Below are 17,528 nucleotides of genomic sequence, written 5' to 3' on the forward strand. Positions count from 1 at the left end.
AATCTGAATGACAACTTGAAAGGGTTAAAAAACTGAGCACCAGGTGTTTTCTTTCCACTTTCCAGAGTAATTTAAGCGCACTGCAAAGTTATCTCCCTTCCTTCCCCAGGAGCCAGCTTAAGGGAGACCTGTCACTGCCATTTACACTGTACAGCTCCAGCTCTAAACAATAGGAGGGCACCAGGCTGGGCAGCAGGCATCGCGGCTTCCCACAGCCTGTATGGGCTTTGTTGCCAAGTTATGAGCTCCGCTGGGTGATGGAGGCACGAGTGAGCCAAGGAGAATTTAATTCTATTTCAAATCTGTATGCTTTCAAAGAAAATAGAGACAATTGAGGCCACGGGAGGAGCTGGAGGGGGTAACCAAAAACAAACTTTCGGAACCTCAGAACCTACATTTCTAGCAGTAATTCTCAGCCAAGGACTAGGTGGTATTGATACTCTCAAAGTATTTAACACCGAGATTAGAGACCATTCAAGGAGCGGTGGCCGAGCGGAGCCCACATTCCTCGTAGTCCCACTCCTCCAGCAGCAACCGGCGGCGCGCTTTCGGAGCCCACCTCCGCTCCGCAGCGCGGCCAGCTTCCCCCCGCCCTGGCTCCAACCCCAGCTCCAGCCCCGGCCCCGTGCCCAGCCTCCTAGCCGAGCCTGGGACGTGCAGCCAAGTCGAGCGCAGAGGGGGCGCGGGACAGGCAGCCGCGCTGCGCCTCCCCCGGCGGCCCAGAAAGCCGGACAGGGTCCGCTTGGGCCAGTGAGGCCGAGCTGAATGGAGACCCGGGCCGGGCGGGGAAGCTGCAGGCGCAGAGCCGGCTTAGCTCCGCGCCGCCCGGCCGCGCTCAGCGCCCGCATTGTCCGCAGTCGGGGCGCGGCGCGACCAGTGAACCCGAATCCGAACCCCCGCCCAGCAGTCTCTCTCCCGGCCCCCACGGCCCAGTCTTACCTGGGCCGCTCACCCCAGTCCCTGGCGGTGCGGCCCGAGCCGGGCGCCAGGCTCCCGGGGACTGCGAGGAGGGAGAGTCGGGGCCGGCGAGGGACCGAGGGCCGAGAGCAGGCTGTAGGGGCCGCCGAGTCTTCACGGTCGCCGCCGCGAGGCCGCGGGTAGAGAGCAGACAGGGCTGGCGGAACGGGCCCAGGACGCGCGGCTGCGGAGGGCTGGGCTGGCGGCGGCCGCGATGGTTCGGTCTGCACCGAGTGGGAGGGCTCAGGCAGGCTTCGCCGGAGAGCGAGGGAGGGAACTTGGAGCCAGTTGCTGTGGCCGAGAGCGCGTGTCCCTGAGCCAGTGTACACGCCCCTCGTGCGCCCCGCCCCGCCTCCATCCCGCCCCCACCCCACCTTCCGGGTCCCCACCCTTCTTGCACCTCCATTCCAAGCCCTGCCTCTCTCCCAACATCTCCACCCCGCTACTGATGCCCACCCCACCCCATCCCTGACCCACCCCCATTCCACTTGGTCGGCGCCCCCATTTCCTCCCCCTCCCCCACTCCCACCTAGGTCCGCACGCAAGCACTCCCACCCTCCTCCCACCCAGTGATACCGCTGGATCTCGGACTGCCACCCCAGTGCAGATCGCTCAGCACTGGTGACGTAGAGCCTGTGTCCCGAATGAGATAACCCCACCTGGTAGTCAAGCCATCCAGACGTCTTGGTGCTTGACATTTTCTATTTACTATCTTTCATATACTTAGATGGAGCGTCCTAGCTTAATTTCTGAAGGCACTTTTAAGACTTCAAAAAAAAATGTTTGGAGAAAATAGTAAATAACGAAAAATATCAAGCATGATGTACTACCTCTGAAATGTGGGCCAGCCGATGTTTTAAAACGAAATGCTTTGGGGTGCATCATTATTAATCGCCTAATATATTATTTGAGAATACTTTCTGCTTAGATTTGCATAATAACTTGGTTGTTTCAGGAGAGGGGTTGTTTTAGGAAGACTAAACACATTGTAATTTAATTTTGCTATTGGGAAGTCTAAAAGATAAAATCCATCTTTATCAAAATGAATTTGAATGAGATATGGACTCACAAAATAGTTTCTTCTAGAAAATATTTAGCAAGGATTTCTTTTTAATCTCTAGTACATTAACAATACAATTTCACTCATTTTCTCAGAAAGATCGTTTATATTTGAACTGTGCTTCAATTCAATGAATCTATTGTTTCATAATAGTTAAGAAGTTGCCAACTAAATAAAACTCAGACTTTATAATAATAATTTTTTTTTCTATTTAAAAGATTACCATTTTAAGAAAGTGACATGATACTGGGATTTAAATGGAACTTTCCTTCGTCATACTAATACATTCCTTGTGATCACAGATTACGTTGTGGTCTCCATTAACTCCAAAAGTCACATAACAATAGAAATAAACTATTTTTCATCATTCCCATAGCAAATGGAACCAACTTCTCTCCCTCTCAAGTATACTTTTTTTCCCCATTTCTTTGCCCCAATCCCTTCCTTTTAGGAATTTCCCCCTCCAATTGGGTGTGACTAGCCCACAGACCTTCCTGACATTGTGAGGAATATGACCCAGGTCAGCCAATTAGAATATCGTCTGGGAACAAAGGAGGAGGGTCCTTTCCCTGACTGACAGGGCAGCTCCTGGGACCATATCATATATGCGTGCAGCAGCTGGAGTCAACTTACTAGACAATAAAACAAAACCAGAAAAAAAGCCAAACTGAGCAATGGAGACAGAAAAGCGCCCTGATGACATCAATGGCTATCTGAAGACAGCCACCTCTAAAACCAGTCAAATCCTGAACTTCTGAAGTAATGCACCAATAAATTGTCTTTCTTGCTTATGCCATTTTAAGTTTCTTTCCAGAAGACTTACTTATAAAATCATAAAAGATTCCCCTATGATCCATGCTTTGAAAATCAGGAATGTAACCAATGAGTTTTAGCTTTTTTTTTTTTTTTTTTTTGATGACAGAGTCTCACTCTGTCATCCAGGCTGGAGGTCAGTGGCATGATCTCCGCTCACTGCAACCTCCACCTCCTGGGTTCAGCAGTTCTCCTGCCTCAGCCTCCCGAGTAGCTAGGATTATAGGCACGGGCCACCACGCCCAGCTAATTTTTGTATTTTTAGTAGAGACGGGGTTTTGCCAAGTTGGCCAGGCTAGCCTGGAACTCCTGACCTCAGGTGATCCACCTACCTCAGGCACCCAAAGTGCTGGGATTACAGACGTAAGCCACTGTGCCGACCAAGTTTTAGCTTTTCTATTGCCTAAACTACTTCTTGATAATAAAGTATATGCCAAGGAGTTCACTTAGTAGGAAGCCCTAACTCTTATTATTAAGGTTCTCATTTAGGGTTTTACTATCGCCCAGTGTAGATTGAATAGCCCTAAATTGTCCTCACCAAAACCAAAAACCAATAAAAGATGTGGTTAAAGAGCCAGAGAGAACACAGTAAAACATCTATGCTGGAATATTTCAGTAAATATTGTCTTATCAATTATGCCAATAAAACTGCTCTCATAATCCCTAATGTTTGCTGATTTAGGACATAGTTTTCTTGTTTTGGGGACTGAAAATGTTAAGGACTGCTACAGATTTTCAGAGAATGTTGAAATTAGTTGTTTGTACTGGAATTTTATTGTGCTGTTTATTCTTCAGAAGTGGGCCATTATCCTAGGCTTGGAATTCTTTTGTTTCACAGAGATTTCTGTCTCCAAAAGTATGTAACAATGTTTGACTAGTACCCAAACAAGCATCCATACACGAATCAGTGTGTAATTTAACCATTACTCACAGGTGACTCTGGACAGTGGGACTATTCCCAGCAAGCAGGGAGCCTAGGGACATGCAGTTATTAGCCCTAATCCTCTGACTGCCAAAATGGTTTCTTACGGGAAAATGTGAGCTTGAAAAGACATGAGCTCAGAGTTTTCACTAGTCTTTCTCCAGATGGGTAAGTACCTAAGTTGTGTCAACAACTAGTGAAACTTTAAATGTATAAAAGCCCGTAAGCTGAATAATAATATATTATAAACAGATGCAAGCCTCACAAAAGGAGAGCACAAGGAAGTAAACCATCTCTGAAAACAAGACAACCAAAGCAGCTTCAGAGGAAAAGTAAAAAAATAAAATAAAAAAAGAGTTCTGGAATCCAGTCCCCGCTCCAAGTGGCACTTGTTCTAATGATTGGCTATGCCAGGGAAAATGTCAGTCAAATATCCAGAGTACCCCCAGCATGCCTGTATTGGATCAGTGGGATGCTTGTACCCATTTTCTTGCCTAAGAGTGGTACAGCAGTCCCTCAATTAACCCAGGGTCAGTCAGACCACCCTGTCTGTCCAGAGCTCCCCCTGAAATCCTGGCATACATCAGCGGTTTTCAGACCACAAAACAGAATCACCTGCAGTACTCCCAACGAATGCCAGGTCTCTAGGTTGAGGGAGAACGGATAGGCCTGTGTTGTTGTTTTTTTTAAAAGATCTGTCCAAGAGATTGTAGCGATCTGGCAGGGCTAAGGTAAATAAAGTCTGTGAATCTGTGCTCTTAATTCTGCAGAAAAAGACTTGACAACCCCTCAGCCCTCAGATCAGACTCCATTGACTTACAATTGTATGTAAAATTAAAGTTATTGATTGAACAAGCTCAATTTGTCTTTTCCCCTTAACAACCATAGTTCTTCTGAGGAAATGGAAAAAAGCAGCGAGGAACGCAACTTATGAGGAGCTGGAGGATTTGCTAGAAGCAATCACACTGAAAAAAGGCAGCTCACAGCAAGGCTGAGATAAGAGAGTCACTAAATAGAAAAGCATTGTCAGTTGCTGGACTAAGAGGCCACTCTGCTCCATCCTGGGCAACAGCCCCTGGGGGTTCCCTCATGCTGCTTGTTTCTCAGCGTAGCGCATGTTCAGGCTGGTGACCAGAAGATCAAAACAATCGAATTATGTTCTTGAATACGGATCTCCATCATTTAATACTAATAACTACCATTTATTGAAACTCTGTGCTAGCAGTTTACGTGTTTCATTTTCAGTGGTCACAACGGCCCTAAACATAAATATTATTGATTCCCATTTTATGAACAAGAAGCTCATGCCCAGGAAAGAGACAAATCCAAGATCACAGAGTTAGTGATTAGTGGACTTAGAGGCTGGTCCATGTGATCCCAAAGCCTATATATCTTTACTATAAGCCAAACTTGCCAATGAATCTCACATATTACCTATGCAATAAGGGAGTCAGTAGTCACATGAGGCTATTGAAATTAAAATGAATTAAAATTTTGTGGAATTTACATTCATTATATTAAATTAATTAATTACTTTTTTTTTTGAGAGGGAGTTTCACTCTTGTCGCCCAGGCTGGAGTGCAATGATCTCAGCTCACTGCAACCTCAGCCTTCAGGGTTCAAGAGATTCTCCTGCCTCAGCTTCCCAAGTAGCTGGGATTACAGGCACTTGTCACCACGCGTGGCAAGGTTTTTTTTTTCACTTTTAGTAGAGACGAGGTTTCACCATGTTGGCCAGGCCGGTCTTGAACTAGGCGATCCACCTGCCTTGGCCTCCCAAAATGCTGGGATTACAGGAGTGAGCCACCACATCCAGCCTCATTACATTTAATTTAAATTCATTGAATTAAAAACTTTATTTTGAAAATGTGAATAAATTGCAAGTTTCTCAGATACACTGGCTACTTTTCAAGTGCTGTGTAGCCACAGGCAGCTGATGGCTGCCCTGTTGGGCTGCACAGATAAATGCTTCCATCACTGCAGAAAGTTCTATTCGATGACTCGGATGCTGCTCAGATTTATCTCTATCATCATCAATTAAGGCAGTGTTCTTCATGAGTGAATTTTCCAAGTAAATTACCCCAACCCTTTTATGTTAACTGTTTTGATGAAATTCTTTCTAAAACGGGTAATACGTTTCTATGCCAGCTTTAATCAGCAGGGCATACTGAACTGAGTGCCTCTGTGAGGCATGCAGGGCCAGGAGACCACCTGCAAGGCACCGGAATGCCATGCTGGGGAGCTGTGCTTCTCTTCTCCCTGTGTCATCTCAGTTCTCACCTTTAGTCCTGGCTTCTGCAGAGTACCTACTTGCCATTGGCCAAAGTATGGTGTTTGCTAACCCTCTGCCTTTAGCCTGCTTCTGTCTGTCCATTTCCTCTCCCTATTTGTTTTTTGGTTTTCCAGTTCTATGTTTTCAACTACTACTGATTTGCCAGTGACTCCAGAATTTTATGTTTAACTTCCACATCTTTTTCTAATCTGCAGAGCAGTTTTCTTTTCTAGCTCTCTACTAGGCTAGTGCTACTCAAAGAGCTGTCTGTGGACCAGCAGCAGTGGTTCGTGAATTGTGTGTGGCTACTCTAGCACAAGAAGAATTTAGAAAGTGAAAGCCAATGCTGGGCATGGTGATTCATGCCTGTAATCCCAGCACTTTGGGAGGCCGAGGTGGGTGGATCACCTGAGGTCAAGAGTTGGAGAGCAGCCTGGCCAACATGATGAAACCCCGTCTCTACTAAAAATACAAAAATTAGGCAGGCATGGTGGTGTGCACCTGTGATCTCAGCTACTTGGGAGGCTGAGGCAGGAAAATTGTTGGAAGTCAAGTCAAGGGAGGCGGAGGCTGCAGTGAGCCAAGATTGCACCAGTGCACTCCAGCCTGGGTGATGGAGAGAGAAGGAAGGAAGGAAGGGAGGGAGGGAGGGAGGGAGGAAGGAAGGAAGGAAGGAGAAAAAGAAAGGGCGCCAAGCCTGTGTTTATAAGCTTTTATAGCAATTTGACATTGCTAGGACAGTATTGTATTGTATTGTAATGTATTGTATTGTATGTATTGTATTGTATTGTATTGTATTGTATTGTATTGTATTGTATTGTATTGTATTGTATTGTATTGTATTGTATTGTATTGTATTGTATTGTATTGTACTGTATTGCATTGTATGTCTAAACTGGATTGAAAATTTAAAAAAATAAGCACACAAGCAACACTGTACCTGGCTCCACCTGGGTATTTCCTAGGACCCCCCCCAATGCTCATTGCTATCACCTGTCAATAACCAAAGTTATTATTATCCCCAAATGCGTCAGTCAGGGTTCAGTTGGAAACAGATAATTTAATACAGGGAACAACTTATAAAGGTCCTAGAGAAGCTGAAAAGATGAACAACAGAAAGTAAATTGACTTAGATTTTGTCAGGAGCAGGAAACTGCTACCACAAGAGCACAGATAAAGGAGATGATGTCCCTGGCACCCAGCTGTTGGACCCAGTGAAGGGACCTGATCAATAACAAGAAAAAATAAGGACTGCTCCCCAGAAACTGAGACCATGGAGGACACACAGATGCTGTCTATTTTCTATTTAATTGGACTGAACTGAGTTAACTTTTGTCTCTGTTACTGAACAGAATGAAAAATTGCCTGAAGAACTCTAGATTGCCAAATATTATGAATAACCAAATAATTATGCAGAGGGGGGTTGAAACTGTTTAGGTTCTTTCCAGCTGTAAAACTGATTCATGCTTGGGAACTGAGATGCTGTGTCCACTTGTATGAAATAAATACATGAGCTCTTATTTTTTTTTGGAATGATACTTTCACCTACTTTCAGATTTACAAATGTTTTAAAAGGATTATGATGTCAGGATTATGCTTGTGTTTTATGTGGAATAATAGGTTAATCTATACACCTTTCATATTTTTACAGTATGAAATTAGGCACTAAATATGTGGATTCTTTTTAGACTATTTGTGGTAAGATAAATTTAGAACATTAAGAGTGCTTACTTAATAGAAATATAATCCATCTATTTGGCGTAAAGCTCACCAATTCTCATCTTCCCTGGAATCAAAAATCAAGGGTGGCATGAATTACTGAAATCCCTAATTTCATTTAAACCTCTTCCTAATCAAATATTAAGCCAGTTCATTAACGGCCAAAACATGATTTTTTTCTGCTTTCTACCATTATATAGCAGAGAAGCTAATGAACAAAATAGATAGCAAGTAAGAGAAAACAAGGAGAGAAAGACAAATACGGAATATTAGGTTTCTGGGCTACTGATGGTACCAACACATCATAACTATTTTTCTCTTTTAAAACAATTTTAAAGTAGGTACACAGACTTGTAAGTCTTAGAGTTCAATGTGTATTTTTTCCTGAACTTTTTTTTCAACATGTATGTTATGATTTCTAAATGTTTGGTAAAGACGTAGTCAGAATTTCATGTAGGCATTCTATTTTTCAGTTGTCTGTATCAGTCCAATGGATGAGCAATGGTACTTCTGACATTTGTAGAAATCACCTGCAAATTATAGGAAAATTTTCACAAAATATCAGAGTGCTTTTGGTGTAGATGTGAATTTTAGTTTCTTCACCCACTCATTTTCTCTCATTCGTTCTGTCACCAAATCTCTCATTTTCAGTGTTTCCCTCACGCATCTCATTATTCGCATCTTACGATAGCTGTTCCAGTTAAACATGTCATCAAACAACCAGTTAAGTGTATTATTTATTACCACTTCTGTGGTTATTCTTCCATTCCCCAAAGAAGTAAAATATCAATCTTCTCTGCAGTAGTTTAGTGACTTCAAATCATTTTTACGAATTCACAAATTACACATTTCCCAAATTTTCTGCCAGTTTGACCACCAGCAGCCAAGACTTTTAAGTAGATATCCTTTTAGAAAATCTACTTTTGCAAATTCCCAGCTAGTTTGTTACAGAAGAGGAATGGGGTCGAGGAATTAATAGAGGGAGAGAAGTTAGGAAAAGACAGAATGGGGTAGGGAGAGAGCAATTCTACTACCAAGCTCATCATTCCACCCAATCCAAAAGCTTCTTCTGAACTCTCTGATGACAATATAGGAAGGCTAAATCAGAGTTTGTTGAAATTTTTTTTTTGGCGGGGGGATAAAGTAAATCGTATGTTGCCCTTTTGTTTTTTTTTTCATGGAAGTATAGATACACACACACATCAACATAGGCAGCAAAAATATCAATGTATAACTGTGACATTTATCCATATGCACATCTTTCTCTGACAGCCTCTACTTCCTATTTAGTTGTTAGGAGTTTTATGCTAACTAATAAGCAGAAATTTTAAATATTAACACAATTTTCTCATAATCACAAAGCATAATAACCTCTCAGGAATTTTGGATTGGCCGAATTCCCAAACTCTTAGTAAATGTCATAATTGTGCTATTCTTAGAAGGTCTTCCTGTGTTGTTTTGGATTTGATGATGGTTTATTTCTCAGAACTCAAATTCCACTATGCACTAATAAATTATCCAATGCAATTAAGCACCTGAGGAACAAATATGGTCTCGGGTGACTCCTTATTAAACTCACTAGACTGTCAACTACATGAGGATGGGAATGTAGCTAACCCCTTTTGAAATTTCCCTCATTACTTAACAAAATCAGAGCAGCTCAGAAAGCTTCATCTGATACTCTTTGAGATAAATACACATTCTGATAGTGTTATAATTACTGTGTCACTTTACATGCAGAAACTTCTCATCCCCAGGAACTGCTATGGAATCTCTGCATTGCAACATTTCCTACACAACTGAGTCCTGAGCACAGAACACACTGTTATCACGGAGAACCCCCTAATCTGAGTGCAGCTACCAAAAGCCACGAAGTCGTCTTTCCCAACTGAGGACACACATCAGAAGCCAGGAGAGAATGAGAATGAGGGATTATAGCAACATCTGACTCTTACGTGGATTTAGAAAGATTCACAAAGCCACATATTTAAGAATATGAATGGCAAAATATTCTTGTTAATTTCTAATGAAAAAAGGTGTTATTTTTCTCTATATCAAATATTATATTTCAGAAAGTAGAGTTGTGATGATGGTCCTTGAACTAAACAATGCGTGAATCACCCAGGCACAGGTGTGGGGCTGGTGGGGGAATGCAGGAAAGTGAGCTTTTCAGAATGCCAGAAACCTGGAGGCAGAGATGTTCTTTGGGTATGCCTCAGAGATAACTCTGCTTTCTCTCTCTAGGAGACTGTGGCCTAGGTAATATTTTTTTAAATTGTAATTTTAGTCCTTCCAGAAAGGAAATGTAAGCTTCAAGTATAAAACAGCAGAGGCAGAAGAACTATTGAGCTTGTCAGATCCTGAGAGATGTTTTCCTAGATGGCCTAAGTTAACCTATCGCTGCATCTGATCAATGATACAGACAGTACATGTCTTCTATTCTTGACTAATTAAATTGGCCCATTAAACTGGGCCTAAGTGGGTGGATTAGTCAGGGTTCTTCAGAGAAACAGAACTGAACCAATAGAGATATATTTGTATCTCTTATTAATAAATAAGATCTATTATTATTTATAATACTGTTATAAAAACGACAGTATCTCCCATATAAATTAATATATATTAATTATGGAAATTAGCTTACACTATTATGGAGACCAAGAAGTTCCATGTTCTGCTATCTGCAAGCTGGAGAACCAAGAAAGTTGGTGTAGTAATTCTGAGTCTGAAGGCGTGAGAACCAGGAGTGTCAATGTCTGAGGGCAGGAGAAGAAGATGGTTATTTTCAGCTTGAAAAGACAGCAAATTTGCCCTTCCTCTGCCTTTTTGTTTTTCGCAAGCCCTAGTGGCTTGAGTGATGCCCACCCACATTAGGGAGGGCCATCTGCATTGCTTGGCTCACCAATTAAAATGGTAATCTCCTCCAGACACACCCTCAGAGACACACCCAGAAATAATGTTTTACCAACTATCTGAGCATCCCTTAGCCCAATCAAATTGACATATAACTATCACAGTGAGTGTGTATACCTATGCACCCTCTTTTCCCACGTGTCTCAGTCTTGTTTGGGCTGCTGTAATTGAATACCTTAAACTGGGTGTTTTATAAATGACAAAAATGTATTGCTCAACAGTTCTAGAGTCTGGGAAGTCCAAGATAGAGGCATCGGCAGATTTGGCGGCAGTTGGTGAGACCTCACTATGTGGTTCATAGATGACACCTTCTAAGTACTCACATGTTGAAAGGGCAAACAAGTTTCCTCAGAGCTCTTTCATACAGGCACTAATTCCATTCATATGGGTTCTGCTCTCATGACCAAATTGCATCTTAAAAACCTCAGCTCTAAATACTATTGCATTGCAGATTAGGTATTAACATGTGAATTTTCAGGGGGACAGAAACATTCAGACTATAGCAGCACTAGTTGCATTTTCCATGTAGCTTTATAAATACAGAGAGGTTATATTATACAAACATATACAATCTACTCTTTCATTTGCATTTAACCAAGTAAGGTGTTGATGAAGTAGATATTATGTTTATTTCCCTGTGCCTCGAAGTCTTACAAAAAGGATTTATGTTAGAAAGCATTTTAAAAAATAATGTTAGGTTATAAATCTTGATTTTCAATGTTTTATGTGGTTGAATAGTGTCTAAAAGATACTGTTACATAAAAAAACCCAAAACATACACTTAATATGAAAGCTCAAACCTGTATTAATTTAGCAGAAGTAATTAATTTTAACTTCCATAAATAATGGTCTTATTTGGGGACTGAAATATCACTACAAAATGTTTCCTATTTTGAGATGTAATCCTCATATAAGCAAGACACAATTTTCATGGTTATGTAGCACGATGAGCCACAGACAAGAATCCCTCAGACACCGAATTGTAGAAGGAAAGGGCTTTATTCAGTTGGGAGCATCGGCACACTCACGTCTCCAAAAACCGAGCTCCCCGAGTGAGCAATTCCTGACCCTTTTAAGGGCTTACAACTCTAAGGAGGTCCATGTGAGAGGGTCTGATCAAATGGGCAAGCAGTGGGTATGTGACTGGGGCTGCATGCACCTGCACTGGTAATTAGAAGGGAACAGGACAGGGATTTTCACAGTGCTTTTCCATACAACGTCTGTAATCTATAGATAACATAAACAATTAGGTCGGGGTCAATCTTTAACTACTAGGCCCAGGGTGTGGCTCCGGGCTGTCTTCCTGTGGGTTTCATTTCTGCCTTTTAGTTTTCACTTTTTTTTTTCTTTGGAGGCAGAAATTGGGCATAAGACAATATGAGGGGTGGCCTCCTCCCTTAATTACGGTATAGTAGTAGAAAACTTAGACTATGAAAAGTACTTAATATTTACATGCTTGTCATATATTTTGTGCTTTATTTCTTAATTCTGTTATGTATATGTATTTTAAATATATAATTTACTTCTCATTGATATATTTTATTTTTCTTTTCTACCAAATAAAATGATTGGTAAGGACCATTGTACATTCTAACATCATGGATTACAACAGATTGACTAAACATCCGTAGTTTGAAGACTACGTAACTGAGGAGTGGCACTAAAGTTCAAAATGTTACAATACCTTTTTGTATACTCTCTGGTTTCTGCAGGGCTGCCATGTAAAACCACATAGCCTACCCTGTTTAATTCCATACACCATGCCACAAACGGCACCCCCTGGGGTAGTGCTCACAGCAACCCTGGTGTTAAAAATTTGATTTTGGAAATTTTTCTGTCTTTTTCCCTCACAGTATCTAATTTCTTCTCGGGTATAATAGACTCAATGTTGTAGCCGAAAGTATACTATAATCATTTCACAAAATATTTTGTGACTTAAGTGACATTTCTGAAATGAGTCAATGTGACGTAACTGTTATTCATAAGCTTGGAAGTATATGCCAGCACCTATCTAACTATCTCTGTATAAGTAAATGTATTAATGATTTCAATGAAAGAAACTCTTTACTGTTCTTAATGATTGAATCTGTTAAGCAAGGACAAACCAATTTCAATGCAAAAACTTACCATAATTTAAAAGGGCATTTTAATAAAGCATTGCATCAAGAATAGATTAGTGCGTATAGACCTCAATCTTCAGCCTTAATTGTAACAATAAATGCAACAATTATATAACTTATGAAAATGTATTGCATCTATAATTGTGTACATAATGAGAGATTTTCCAATGATCCATTCATTAAATTGTGTAATGTTCAATATGCATAAAATGCAGAAGGCCTGAGGGGAGTTATAAGCAAATTATGAAATGTGATTTCTATCTACAAGTAATTTTCAGTTTCTTTAGGTAACTGAATAAACTCAAGAAGAAAACTGGACAGATGAAAAAGGTCAAATAAATATAATGTAAGATCTAATTCAAATAAGTTTCAAATAGGTGCCCTGCAGTCAGGATTATGATAGTTTCCTGCAGGAGACGAGGTTTTGTTTGTTGTTTATTTTGAGACAGGGTCTCAATCTGTCACCCAGGCTGGAGTGCAGTGGCTAGATCTCGGCTCATTGCAACCTCTGCCTCCAGTCTCAAGTGATCCTCCCACCTCAGCCTCCTGAGTAGCTGGGGACACAGATGTGTACCACCACATGCAGCTAATTTTTTTTTTTTTTGTAGAAATGGGATTTTGCTATGTTGATCTCAAACGCTGGGCTCGAGTGATCCTCCTGCTTCGGCCTCCCAAAGTGTTGGGATTACAGGCATGCATCATTGTGCCTGGCCAAGAAACAAAGTTTTAACAGGACTTCATATAATGAAACGGTTAAAAAAAAGGAAAATAAGTTTCCTCTGGTAGAAAAATTATGTTGTGAATTAAAGAAGGTGGAAATAAGAAAAAGATTGTTAACTTCTCTAAAAACTCCATGATAGACAAAGGTTATAAAAAGGAAAGCAAGTGCATAAATGATGAGAATAAGAATCACTGGTGATGGCCAATAGCACACCAATCAACTGGATGCTCACTTTTAAAAACGTTTCAAGAGATTATAGATGGTCATAAGAGTTAATAGCTATTTATCTTTAAATTTAGTACAGAATAGTATTGTTGAGTATTTTTTATTTTTGTTGACTTGCATGATTAAATGTACAAATAAAAACAAAATTAAAGTATACCATAATATGAATCATAATTATGTGATTTAATATCCAACACATTTTTCTATAAAACAATTATTTTGAAATGATACATAAAAAGAACTGAAATTTTGAAGAAAAGATTTCAGCCTATATTTTTGAAATCATCTTAATTTAACATTTAGATTAGCATATCTGAACCAAAAGTATTACAAATATTAAGCCCCTATGAAATCTTAAGATCCCCAAAGAAAAATTAAGCAAATAGATGTTTAAGACCTTCTATGTTCTCAAGATTGAATACAAAAAGAAATGTTTCTTTTGCTTATTAGTAAAATTGACAAGGGACCATTGAAACTGTCAGAAATTAAATCAAAATTAATTAGTTTTGATTTCTGGGAACCATTTTTAAAAAATATTTTATACTGAGGAACATAATACGCAGGGCATAAATTCTGGATACACTGTGCACATTAATTTCTCCTCCCCAATAGTAGTATAGACAGTGAGTTATCTAGAGTAGAAAAGTTGAACATTTTCTCTTGTAAGCAAATCTGGTGTAGTCATAGCTCAGATTTTTTTTCTTTTTGTCTTTCCTGATGGACAGGTCTGACTTACTCTGTATACTCCCATAAATAAATGACTTCAATAAGCCTAAAGGCATTTTTTCATGTATGTGGGGTTGGAACGTTTTTTGGTTAAGGTAACGAGAAGGTAGAAAAATAATTTTTTTAAAAAAAGAGCTTTTGTAGGTTAAAAAATATTCTTTTAAGCAAATAGATGTTAATTATTCAGAAAAGATTACAACATATTTTGTGTTTATCATAAAATATTTGCAAGAAAGAATAAGCTGCCTAAGTTACATTATACTGTAACTACACTCTGCACAATGAAGGACTTACTGTATTTTTCCACATGTTGAGGTGAGCCACATAATGTACAAGTAGTGGAATAACTCCAGCCACAAGTATGCCTGTATATTTCTAGTTTCTGTTCCTTTGGATTTACTTGGATTTCTTTCCTCTGTAATGATAAGAAAAATTTCAAAACTCTTAAAAGAGAATCTAAGAATACATTATTTTAAAAGAGAAATTTCAGGTATTTATAAAGCTACTTCGATAGCAGAAAAAGTAGGGAGTATCTTTGATATTTCAACAAATGACAGGCGAAGCCACTCTATCACAGCAAAGCAGCTAATCAAAGATTAAAGAATCTAAAACATGTATATGCTGAAGATAATGTTTGTGTGATTGATTAGAAATAGATTTGGAATTCACAAAGCAGGATGATGCCTTAACAGTTACGTACTCAACAGACTGTAAGCGTAAGTTATATATGAAGTTGTTTTACAAAAAAAAGTTGGAATTAGGAATAAGACTAGAGGAAAATGCAAAAGGAATAGACATATTGTAAAGAGAGCTCACTCACTTGTTCATTAATTCACTCATTCATTCAGCCAACGTATATTGCAAAGTTTCAAATGACAATGGAGGTGTGGAGTTTAGTTTGATCAGGTGGTCAGGAAGGGCCCACTGGGGAGCTGGCATTTGAGCCGGGATCTGAGGAAGTAGAAGGAACCAGCCACGTAAAGATGAGAGGAAAATGAATTCAGGCAGAGGGAATAGCCATTGCAAAGGCTCTCAAGCAGGAATGAGCTAGGTGTGTCTGAGAAAAAAAGAAGTCGAATATAAGTTTAGTGAACAGGGAGTAGTGGCAGATGAGGCTGGAGAAGAGAAAAGCCCATGGTAGGACATTTACATTTTATTTGATATTTTATTTTATTCCTGAGTGAAAAACCATGGAAGTTGTACAATCCTCTTTATGTTCCTGTAAGGTCACTCCAGCTCAGGCATCACACTGGGGAGTGGTGAAGTAATGAGCTGCATAAGAAGTAAAGCTGGGAGACTGGAAACTCCACAATAGTCCAAGGAGGCAGAAGTCAGTTGTTTGCACCAAGTTGGCAGTAATGAATATGAGGAAACATTTAATACATTTAGGTTGTATTTTTGGAGTAAATCCAAGAGAACTTGAAAATGGATGGTATTGTAGAGGTGAGATGATACGAAGAGGGAAAAATGATAAATACTGACGATAGAAAATACAATATAAATGGAAGCAGAAGAAATGCTGGCAGGAAAGGTCTTGGGTATCAAATGATCCTAGCTGAGATCTTAGAAGATATCTTGTCCAACCTCATATTAAAATGCCTACACCGTTGTGGGCTGATGGCCATATAACTTCTGGTTAAACACTCCACTGAGGAAAACACCTTTGGAAAGTGATATTGGATTAATGAGCGCCAACCTCATTCACTTGATCATAGCTAAATATGAAAGAGTTTTGAGACCTTTTGTTTTAAAAATGTCAATATGAAACTGGAAAGGTATATTTGGCAAAAAACGTTAATTTCAAAGCCTGAGAAATAGCCCTTCTCTTACATTGAAAACCATAAGTTTTGAAAAAGTAGACAAAACAGTCTAGTTTTTACTATCACATTTTAAAGGTAGCAAAGGTAATTGGAAATGGGTTATAGGAGGACTGAGAAGAGACAAACCCTTAAAGTTTTTATGAGCTCCTGGGTGGTATGCTGGAGAACAGGCTGATCAGTTGTTCTGCATTTCTGTAAAGGACTAGGTATGAAGGGGTGACATCAATTAGAAATACAAAATATTCTATTTTACTATCAAGAACTTCACAGATTTAAAAAGCAAAATACTTTAGTATTCTTTTGAGTACTGTAGCCTTATTAAGTTATAAAACAATTAATTCTGGATAATCAAGACTATCTATTAAAAGCAGAAGTCCTTATGATTCTCTAATGTTCAAACAGGGTTATTTGTCTAATGAGTGAATTAAAACTCTCCTAATTGCCTGATGTGATTGAGCATGGGCCAAAGTGTACCAGAAATGCTGTTATTTCCTTTGAGGGCCAGGAGGGATTTTATAGTTAGCAGAAGAAAACAGAGAAAGAGATATTTTATCATAAACATACAAATTTCACAATTTATAGATCATTTTTCTAGTAAAAATGATGATATAAGCTATAAGCTACTAAAAGTAACATAAACTTATTGGATAAAAAATGCACAAAGAAAACAACTGGGGATTTGGCAATTGAGCCGGCATAAATAAAATAATAAACTAAAATATGTTACATTAAAGTTAGGAAGTTCTCTTCATCAAAAGGTAAACCACAGAGTAGGGGAAGACATTTACAATACATACAACTGACAAAAGATTCATATACAAAGTATGAAAAGAACTCAACAGATTTTAACAGACAACAAAAAAACTGGACAAATACTTTAACAGACATTCACAAAAGAGGATATCCAAATAATCAGCGTGTTAGTCGATTTTCACAGCGCTGATAAAGACATACCCGAGACTGGGAAGAAAAAGAGGTTTAATTGGCCTTACAATTCCATGTGGCTGGAGAGGCCTCAGAATCACGGCAGGAGGAGAAAGGCACTTCCTTAACATGGTGGCAGCAAGAGAAAATGAGGAAGAAGCAAAGGCAGAAACTCCTGATAAACCAATCAGATCTCATGAGATTTATTCACTGTCATGAGAATAGCACAGGAAAGACCTGCCCCCATGATTCAATTACCTCCGGCTGGGTCCCTCCCACAACACGTGGGAATTCTGGGAGATACAATTCAAGTTGAGGTTTGGGTGGAGACACAGC

The 17,528-nt window shown here is 39.8% G+C and overlaps 1 protein-coding gene across 4 annotated transcripts in view; it reads right to left on the reverse strand.

Annotated features, from left to right (window-relative positions):
• FAM110B (family with sequence similarity 110 member B) overlaps positions 1–1,554 on the reverse strand; it is a 155,207-nt gene extending 153,653 nt beyond the window's left edge. For 2 of the 4 annotated variants that reach the window (XM_032759727.2, XM_032759729.2), the window contains exon 1: positions 940–1,348. The gene's annotated coding sequence lies outside the window, so the exon portion shown is untranslated. Of the gene's footprint in view, positions 1–939; positions 1,349–1,533 lie in introns of those variants that run through there. The other 2 variants (XM_032759728.2, XM_032759730.2) reach the window with 2 other exon arrangements.
• Positions 1,555–17,528: the final 15,974 nt, after the last annotated feature.

Source organism: Hylobates moloch, unplaced genomic scaffold (genome assembly GCF_009828535.3).
Source record: "Hylobates moloch isolate HMO894 unplaced genomic scaffold, HMol_V3 SCAFFOLD_9, whole genome shotgun sequence".
In the NCBI taxonomy this organism is placed as follows: domain Eukaryota; kingdom Metazoa; phylum Chordata; class Mammalia; order Primates; family Hylobatidae; genus Hylobates; species Hylobates moloch.